Source organism: Marmota monax, unplaced genomic scaffold (genome assembly GCF_021218885.2).
Source record: "Marmota monax isolate L192 unplaced genomic scaffold, Marmota_monax_Labrador192_F-V1.1 WCK01_AAM20220418_F8-fsc00020, whole genome shotgun sequence".
Lineage (NCBI taxonomy): Eukaryota > Metazoa > Chordata > Mammalia > Rodentia > Sciuridae > Marmota > Marmota monax.
In genome coordinates this window covers 2,840,203-2,850,241 of record NW_026692912.1, presented here as the reverse complement: position 1 = coordinate 2,850,241, position 10,039 = coordinate 2,840,203, and the positions used below count along the sequence as shown (strand labels likewise).

Genomic DNA, 10,039 nt, shown 5'->3' with positions numbered 1-10,039 from the left:
GCATAGGAAAGTTATGTCCTATTCATTCTACATTCCTACCCTCCCTCCCTTCCCTTCATTCCCCTTGATCTAATCCAGTAAACCTCTACTCCTTGCCTTGTGTGTTAGCATCCACATATCAGAGAGAACATTGGATCTTTGGCTTTTTGAGATTGGCTTGTTTCACTTAACATGTTAGTCTCCAGATCTATCCATTTACTGGCAAATGCCACAATTTCATTCTTCTTTATGATGGCGTAGTATTCCATTATGTATATATACCATGTTTTCTTTATCCATCCATCTGAAGGGCACCTAGGTTGGTTCCATAGCTTAGCTATATTGTGTTGCTATAAACATTGAAGTGGCTGCGTCCTTGTAGTATACTAATTTTAAGTCCTTTGTGTATATACCGAGGAGTGGAATGAATGGGTCAAATGGTGGTCCCATTCCAAGTTTTCTGAGAAATCTCCATACTACTTTCCAGAGTGGTTGTGCCAATTTGCAGTCCCAGAAGCAATAGTGTTGTTTTGTAAAGATGGAGAGCCCGGAAACTGGGGATTCCTTTAGTCTTCTAAGCACTGAGGTAAAAGCTGAAGCAGAGATACATTGTTTGACTTCATAAGAGAGAGAGAGCTGAACACGTGGGAATAGGAGAGGGAAGAAACTGGGGCCAGCAAGGCTGGGCAAAGGGAAAGCAGAGAATCCGCAACTGGAGGCCAGCCATGTCGCAGAACCAACCTTAAAAATAAGAAGATTGCAGGAGGATGTTGTGAGCCATTGGCTCCAAGATGGGTGAAGCCACGCCCCTCCTCAGCCTCCCTTCAGGACTCTTGAGGAAAGAGGTGTCGGAAGCCCCCTCCACACTGGTAGGAGCACCTGAAGCAGCACAGTGAGGTGCTGGAGCACAGCTCACATCTGGCTTACACATGTCTCCCCACACAGACGGTTACGCAAAACAGGTGTTCAACAGTATGTGTGAAACAAATGAAATAACTACTGGGGAAAAGCTCGGAGGGAACACCATGGTTCCTACGGCCACAAAGGACAGACAAGCTGGAGGCAGAAATTAAATAGCGTTTCCTCACCAGCCTGCAGAGACAAGCCCTGACCTCCCCAAATTCAACCCAGCATGGTACCAAGTGCCCATGGAGAAAAAGCAGGTTTAGAGCTTGCAGAATCAAAAACTACCCATATGACGTTAGGGACGTTAGGTGGGTTTGTGGTGTTTGACTGTTTTCTTCTTTAGAAAGATCTGGGCATTGGAGGGGATGAAACTGAGCATTTAAAATAGAGAAAGAAAACTCCACTCACACCATTGTGTCCTGCTGTGTACGCCATGGATCTAAAAACAGGTAGAACAAGGGACGTCCATGTGACACCCAGCTGGTGGAGTGAAATTTTGTCCTGCATCCCATCTGTTCTGAGTCAAAGTCACAGACATAGCCTGGGGCGCCTGCTTGTAGTCCGGACTCACAGGGCTCAGCAGCAGCTCGTCCCTTCTTCTGCCATGTACTTGGCTTAGAAGCTATCTGCGTTTCTAAGTCAACAGAGTCCTCTGATGACTTTTGAAACAATCTAAGACTAGCACTAAGTCACAGGGAGAACTAAGGACGAATGGAGAACAAGTAGCCCTTTCTCTGGGACCCTAGAGGTGGACTCCCTTTGTTTCTAGCATCCTCACGGCCTCTGGGGAAAGGTCATCTTCCCTTCCCAAAGCTGCCAATCTCCACGTCTACCAACATTCCCTACCTGATCACAGACTGGTCATATGACTCCAGAATCTTAGCCAATCTCAGGGCTTTATGCCTCTGAACCATATCACATTGGTTCAGGTATAGTTGGGTGATCTAATCTTCCTCCCCTCCCCCATCCTTTTGTGGTGCTGGGGATCAAACCCAGGGCCCCCTGCATGTTAGGCAAATGCTCTGCCACTGAGCTACATCCCCAGCCCTGCTTGTGTGATCTAAGCAAGGCTGATCAAAGTCAGCAGATGGGCTTTGGGCAGAACGCAGCAATTTGTGCCTATAATCCCAGCTACTCAGGAGGGTAAGGCAGAAGGAACACTCACTGGAGACCAGCCACAGCAACTTTGTGAAACCCTGTCTCAAATTAAAATGGCTGGGAATGTAGCTTCATGGTAGGACACCCAGGGTTCAATCCCACATACCACATGAAAAAAAGAGAGAGAGAGAAAAGAAAGAATGAAAGAGAGAAATAAAGAAGGAAGGAAAAGAATAGAAAGAAATAAAGAGAAAGAAGGAAAAGAGAAGAAAAGGAGAAAAAAGAGACAAAGGGACCCCTTTGGGAGTTAATCAGCTGGAAAACGTGATTCTGGAGCTTGGTGGCCAGATCCCTCTGCAGGAAGGAGCCACTGGGAAGAGCACTGAGCTTAGGGCTAAAGAGAATCCCTGAATCCAGCTGCACCTGAAGGTAGGTTATCCTGGACTTGAACTTGCAGGATACATGAAATCTTATTTACACTTACATTCATTTTAAGGTGTTTTTTTAAAATTATTCTAATTTGCTATATGTAACATCAGAATGCATTTCAATTCATAGTACACATATACAGAACAATTTTTCATGTCTCTGGTCTACACAAAGTAGAGTCACACCATTCCTGTCTTCGTACATGTACTTAGGGTAATGATATCCATCTCATTCCACCATCTTTCCTACCCCCATGCCCCCTCCCTTGCACTCCCTCCCCTTTTCCCTGTCAAAAATCCCTCTATTCTTCTCATGCTCACCCCTCACCCCTATTATGGATCAGCACCCAGATATCAGAGAAAACATTCAGCCTTTGATTTGGGGGAATTGGCTAACTTCACTTAGCATGATATTGTCTAACTCTATTCATTTACCTGAAAATGCCATGATTTTATTCTCTTTTAATGCTGAGTAATATTTCATTGTGTATATATACCACGTTTTCTTTTTTTTTTTAATTGCTTTTATTTTTTCCATTCATCATTGAAGGGCATCTAGTTTGGTTCCACAGTTTAGCTATTGTGAATAGTGCTGCTATAAACACTGAAGTGGCTGCGTCCCTTTAGTATGTTGTTTTTAAGTCCTTTGGGTATAAACCAAGGAGTGGGATAGCTGGGTCAAGTGGTGGTTCCATTCCAAGTTTTCAAAGGAATCTACATATTGCTTTCCAGATTGGTTGCACCTTAAGGTAGGTTTTATAGTGACAGCTGAATATAAGTGAACATCAAATGTTTATATTCAAATAACAAGTAACTTTCATGAAGCAAAATGGCACAGTTCTTGCAAATGTTTATTGCACACCCATTGGGAATGAAGACCTGTATCACACACTGAGTGCCCCTCCCATCTGAACATCCCATTCGACAAACAAAATCCCCTGAGACTTGGAGAAACTGCTTGACTTTGACAAAAACATCTCTGAACTAATGCAGGAGTGTCCCAACCTAAATCTCAGCTCATGTTGAGTCCAGTCTGTGCTCTCGAAGGAGTGTGGAGGGCAATAAAAGCTATTTTGTACTATTGCGTTAACAAGATGCCAGCACTTCCCCATGAAACCAAGGTCCTCAGCCCATCTCCCTTTGTCTTGCACATGCTCCAAGCTTCAGAACCAGGCTCCTGAGGTGGGTAGAGCCCAGCTTGGAAATCTGTCAGCATCAAAACCTCCCTAGTAGTCACTGGGTTGTTGATCCCACATACCAGGCAATCACAGGAGGCTGGCCCTGCAGCTGGGCCTCGAAGCTGGACAGAATAAATGCTAAGACAATGAGCTTCATCCGGGACCAGCCACTTTCTTGGTCCATAGTGGGCCAGCCTTTGTGGAAGAGGAGAAGCTAAGGAATAGAATGGCCCTGAGGTATTGGAAGCAGGAGCTGAACATAGTCAAGATCACCACTGCCCCGTAAATGGCTAATTCTGCTCACTCTCCTCCCCACTCTCTAACGTCTCCTTTGGAAGTGGCAGAGGAAATAAAGCCTAAGGAATCCACTTGGAAGATTTTTTTTTAATTTGAATGTCAATTCTCATTCCTATTTAAATAAGGAATGCCTGGCTTTCCTTATTTAAATTCCCCTTTGCCTTAGGCTGTTTTTGCATTGCTATATCAGAATCAGACAGACTGGGTAATTTAAAAAAAAAAAGAAAGAAATTTATTTTTTCAGTTCTAGGCAGGAAGAAGTCCACAGTAAAGGACCCACACCTGAGAAGGAGCTTTTTACTGTGTCATCCCATGGCAGAAGGCAGAAGAGCAAGAAAACGTGCATAAGAGAGAGCGAGAGGCTGAATTTACAGCCTCAAACCTTTTGATAATTGGCATTAATCCATTCAGAAGGTGGAATTCTTATGATCTAAATACCTCCCATTAGGCCCTGCCTCCCAGACTATTGCATATGGAGAACAAGGCTCCAGAACATGAACCTTGAGTGATATAATCAAGTGTGGCACTATTTCAAATACTGAAGAATGCCCTGCAGTACTAGTTACTGTCTATATGACTTGAGCAAGTTATGCAGTCTCTTTGAGCCCAGTTTCTGCTTCTAAAAGGGAATGATGCTTCCTACCTGAAAATAGCATAAGAATTAAACACGTGCTGTGCCGTCACTCCTCCAGGTCCTTAGCATGTGGATGCTCATCATTATGAATAATGGCAGGATTTCCCAGAAGTGCTCATGGGAACAAACATAATACATGCCAGGCCCTGACTCTTCCACCTAACCTTGAGTTTCTATTAAACAGCCATCCTCTTCCCAATGAAGCTTTTCCTATTTTTTAATATTTTGTGAATCTAGAATCCCTTCAAGAAGTCTCTGACCACACATACATAGAGGGGGCAGAGTTATCCCAAAGCCACACAGTCATGATGATGCCCAATAAATAATCATGAGCATCACTGTGATGTAAGGTTAACAACATGTTACTTGTGGGTCCGTGATTCAACAATGTCTTAGAAATCACAGAGACCTCAGGTTTCGGGTCCTGCCCCTCCACCACCAACTGAAGTCCCAGGGCCACAATAAGGTGCAGTAAATGAGAAGGAGGTGACATTTTCTAAGGCCGAAGGCTTATCTGCTGCACTTCCCTCTGTCCAGGCCCAGGGGCACACCCCACACATGCTCCCCTGGTACAGAGGGTCACCAGGCTCGACTACCATAGGGCACTCATGAGCAGGGCAAAACGCACTGTAGAGATGCCTCACTGTTCCTTGTGGGGACCAGGAAGGCAGGAGCACTGGGAAGAGGCAGCCCCCCTGTATTACCAGGATATTTCCATCTTTGATGTATGGGATCACCTGGGGCCTTATGAAAACACAGATTCTATTCCAGCAGTGCTGCAGTGGGGCCTGACAGCCAGCGTCTCCAGCTCCCAGGGATGCTGATGATTCTGACTCAGGAACCACATTTGAGTAGCAAGGCTTGGAGGTTCAGGGCGCTCATGGGGTTTGCTAAGTAATCAGTAATAGATAAGTTGATGAATGAATATGAACTAAATGGAGGCAAATTAAGACCAGAATTCTATTGTCCAAGGTTAGACTTTAGGTTAGTGATTCCTCCAAGGCTCTCATACTTAACATTTATCACCTCTTCTGTTCCTTATGATTCTTTTTCTTTCCCCTCAGTAACAAGGCAGTAGAAACATCAAGCTCATACCTTTGGTGTACTCTCTGAGCCTCAGAGTCCATGTCTATAAAATGGGAATAAAACTACCTTCTAGTTGTTGCAAGGATTAAATGGTGCATAACAGAAGCTCAAGAAATAGTGCCTACTATTATTCATTTATCAACCTGAAGAGGTGACAGATTCCTCTACTCCATGGAGAGAGAAGCAGGGAGGAGGAGAAATAGTAGTCACATGCATCTGTGCTCCCACTGTATACGTGCATAAACAAATTGTTTTACTTATTCCTGAAGCATTTGGGGATGCACAGAGTTTGGCCCATTTCACAGGTGGGAAAACTGAGCCTTGGAAAGAATAAATGACTTTTATCCAAGGTCACAGAGCTGAGTAAGTGGGGAGGACCAATTGTGTCTGATTCAAAGCCATCTTCTTTCCCCACATCCTGCCTCTCCTCGTGCCCTGGATGTGGGCAGCCTGCCCTTTGAACAAAAGTCCTCAGTGTCCAACGCTCTGGGTTTTAGCTGTTCAGGCTCCGGTTCCAGCCCATGTCCTGGGCTCACTCTGGCTGCGAAGCAGACAGCCTGTTTACATGACACAGGTCTGGGATGGCAAAGTCCTGTTTGTCTGTTTTTGCCTTCTCCTCACACTCAGACCTTGGGTGAGTCAGTCACAGCCAAACCCAAGGACAGTTTGTACCAAGCTCACTCCAACTGCTGAGAAGGTGTCTGAAGCCCCAAAGGTCACTGGGTAAAAGTGTCAAAGTAGACAGACAGATGACCTCTCACCTCCTTGCAGGAGGGAGGTGTTTGTTGAACAAAGGGTTCGAGGGCATCCTCCCCAAGTCCCAAACAGGCCTGAATCACCAGCCCCACTTTCCAACCACAAATGTTTTCTTGTTCATACCCAGGTACCAAGCGGGGTAGGACCTGCCCCGTTGTGAAGCTGGCATGTGTCTTTGCCACTATAAACCTGGCTTCCTGGTCCATAGCCCAATCCCAGTATTCCCCCTCCTTTGGCAGAGATGGCTAACTGCTCCCCACAGATTCCTGCTCCCCATCTGTGGTGTAGGATTGTCACTGAGAAGTAGCTTCCAATTCAGTGACCACATTTCCCAGCACCCCTTGCTTCTCGTGGGGGGTCATGTGATGGCTTCACACCAATGAACGAAGTGCTGTCTCCCTCCTGGACCAAAGCATCCTTCTTCTCCCTCTCCTTACTCATCCTAGGCAGGAAAGAAGCCACAGGAAGAAGGAATTTGGGACGTGACTCACCCTGTGGCTTCTTGATGACCAGGGACACCCACAGAGCCACAGCTTGGTGAATGAGAAATAAAATATTATTATTTTAAAGGCAGTGACACTTTTGGATGTTTGTTAAAGCAACTAACATTACTCCCATTGTATAACCCCAGAGTTGAGGCAGCAACATGAACGTTAAGGGCCCCGTGGGCCCTGTGGGCAATGCACTGTGTCCAGAGCTTCATCACTGTCATGTCACAGCATCTGGAAGGTAATCACCATATTCACTTTAAACTGTAGAAACCTTGCCTCTGGGATGTTAAATCATTCATTCCAGATTGTACAGTTAGGAAGCGGCAGTCTTTGGGTTCAAAGAAGTTTCTGGCTGGCAACACCAACAGGTGCAGGTCGCCCTGTTTTGCCACCTCTAACGGTGATCCAGACGGGCATTAGAAAGGGTTTGTTTCCACAGCCATTTCCAAGCAAGAGTCCCCAATCTGAAGTCATTTATCTGTTGTCTCAAAAGATCTCACTTTCTCTCCCGATGGCCCAGCCTGCCTGGGCAAGATGAAGACAGAAAGGAAGAGTGATAGGTGATTCTTCCCCCTTCTTCATCTGGCTAGCTATGGGACAAAGGGAGCCCCCAGGAGGGTTAGAAATACTCTTCCAGCCTGTCACCCAGATCTGGTAGAGGCTCCAAAGAAATAGTAAGTTGCATGCCCTTGGAGTGGCCAATGTAGTTTGTAGTGGGTCTTAAACTTGCTATTGGTAGGTCATGGTGAAGTAGAGATCCAGTGTATTTCCTAACTGGGGTGACTCAAAACCATTCACATTCAAATTTGCAAAGGTGGCCAAGTTGCAAGGTGGGAATCATGTCATGCTTAGATCCAGCCCACCAAGGACAACTTAGAGGTCACTTGCAACACTGGCAACAGCATTGTACTTAAGTAGAAAACATATTGAGAATGGAGTAAAAAAAATGCCTTGGCTATGTGTCACCAAATGGTGGTCACAAGGCAAGACACAGCCTTGAGGAGCTGCAGCCCGTGGTTTCTGGTGGGTGGGATGGAGGTGCCACTCTGCCTTTCTCACAGTGCTGTCAGGGGATTTCCCTTCTTCTTCATTCCCACACTCCTCATCCTCGGGCCTCACATCTTATACTTCAGCTACTGCAACAGGGCTCCAGAGTGGGGAGAGAATGTTTCCAGAACCACCTTCTCCTGCCCCCTCTGCATTGTACCTAATGAGATCTCATGCCTACTTAACCCACCACGAATTCCTTACTACAAGATGAAAATTCAAGCTCCTTGGGCCGACATTCAAAGCGACAGATGACACAACCCCGACGTTCATTTCTATTATATATTCTGTGACTCTGAACCTTCACCCTGTACCTGATCTTGATGGCAAATCTCACATTTCCCCATGTATGTTCCTGCCATTTACTTCCTTAAACTCCTCTCATGTGCTCTGCCTTTATCCTGGTTGTTACAAGTCCAAACTCTGCCCATCTGTCAAGACTGATGTCAATACAACCACTTCTAGAAAGCCTTGTTCGGTGTCCACAGCTTGTACCTCCATCTGCTTCTTGGAAGGTCAGGCAGTAGGTCTTACTGGGCTCTGTTACCTTTAAAATATATTGATTCTTTGATTCCACTTCTTATCTCCTGTCCCGGAGTTCTTAGAAAAAGAACTCCACTTCTTTTATCTCCGATTTCATTCTCTAGCACCTATAATTGGACCTGGTACAAAAATTGGTATTTGGTAAGTTGACTGAGCTGATTCAAAATTTGGGGTCAAGGAAAGGTTCAGAATTAGCAGCTGATAAAAGGAAATGTTAAAGTAAGATCTAACAAGGAAGCCCTGACATCCGTGACTTCACAAAAAGGCTCTCTCTTTGTGCTCTCATGGTCCCTCTGAGTCAGCGGCTCTTCCAAGCAGATTTCTCCAGTGAGGGACGCAGGGATCCCAGTCTCCTTCCAGCCATCCAGGGGCTCTGCCACCTCAAGTTTTCTGCTTGAGGCTGCACAGATAAGGTTGAGAGATCAAGGAAGACTGCACAGGACAGTTTTGTGGCCAGGCTGGAATACATTCTTACCCTTCAGTTGTCCATGAAACCAGCAGCACTCATGTCACCTGAGACCTTATCAAAAGGCAGAAACATGAGCCCCACTCTAGACGTGTTGGATCAGAAGATGCACTTTAACAAGATCCTGGGTGATGGGTGCACACGTTAAAATGTGGCAAATGCTAGTGGACAACAGTTCCTCACATTATTTGCCACTTCATTATTTCTTGTTATTTCCATGTTCCAAGAGATGCTCATTCCTAGCCCCAACCTAATTATAAAGAAGTCTGGAAAATTGATCCTGCCCTGATACTGAGAAAGAGGAAATGAATTTTGCTACCCATCGATTTTTTTGCCACAAGTAGCATTTAAGATGGAATGGATCCAGTTCCTCTTCCAGGTCAACCAAGCCACGTGACTCTGTACCTCCTCTCTCCGCTTTGCTGACTGAATAGGGACAGGCTATTTCAAGATGGCAGAATCCAGCAGAAAGACAGGAGCTTCCAATATGTCTGTGGAGAGATGGAATCCAGATGAAAAGGCATATAAACAACACTTCCGGCAATGAAATTGAAAGAACATTTAAATAGTTGGTGTTCTCTGAGGGAAAGGGCTTGGCCCGGGTTCCACCAATGACCATTCAACCAGGGTCCAGGCCCTACAAAAGCCAGACAAGTACATAGTTAATTTTCTGTGAAGCTTTGACCTGTTTGATCTAATTATTTTCACTATTTCCATTGATAGTTATTTCTGTTTCTCATTAGTTGAAATTGATTTTCATTATTCTGGGACTTTATATTTTTCCAGAACACAAGGGGTTCAGGTTCACATTACTTTCATCTTTTCCTTGTGATTGGTTAATTAACTAGCACTGAGTGGGGTGTAAGGGGGAGTTGGCAAAGGAAACTTTTAAAAATCCCTTTTCATATAAATATGTAGACCACTTAACAAGAAAACTTGGAGGTCCTCTGTAATATTTATACTCAATGATGTTTTACTTAGGAAATACTGGTAAGCTCGCTCTGATCTTAAGTTTTAAAATATTACAATTTTAAAAAGAAAACATAATATTTCATAATATGGATTAACTTCATCTTACATGTGCCAGACACCCAAAAAATCAAGCCTGAAGCAGTCAGAATTTTCCCATT

General features: G+C 44.9%; 1 non-coding gene across 1 annotated transcript; it reads right to left on the bottom strand.

The window, feature by feature from the left end:
* Nucleotides 1-1,856: 1,856 nt before the first annotated feature.
* Nucleotides 1,857-1,929, bottom strand: Trnav-aac (transfer RNA valine (anticodon AAC)). Its single transcript has one exon. It is a non-coding gene; the product is annotated as a tRNA-Val (tRNA).
* Nucleotides 1,930-10,039: the final 8,110 nt, after the last annotated feature.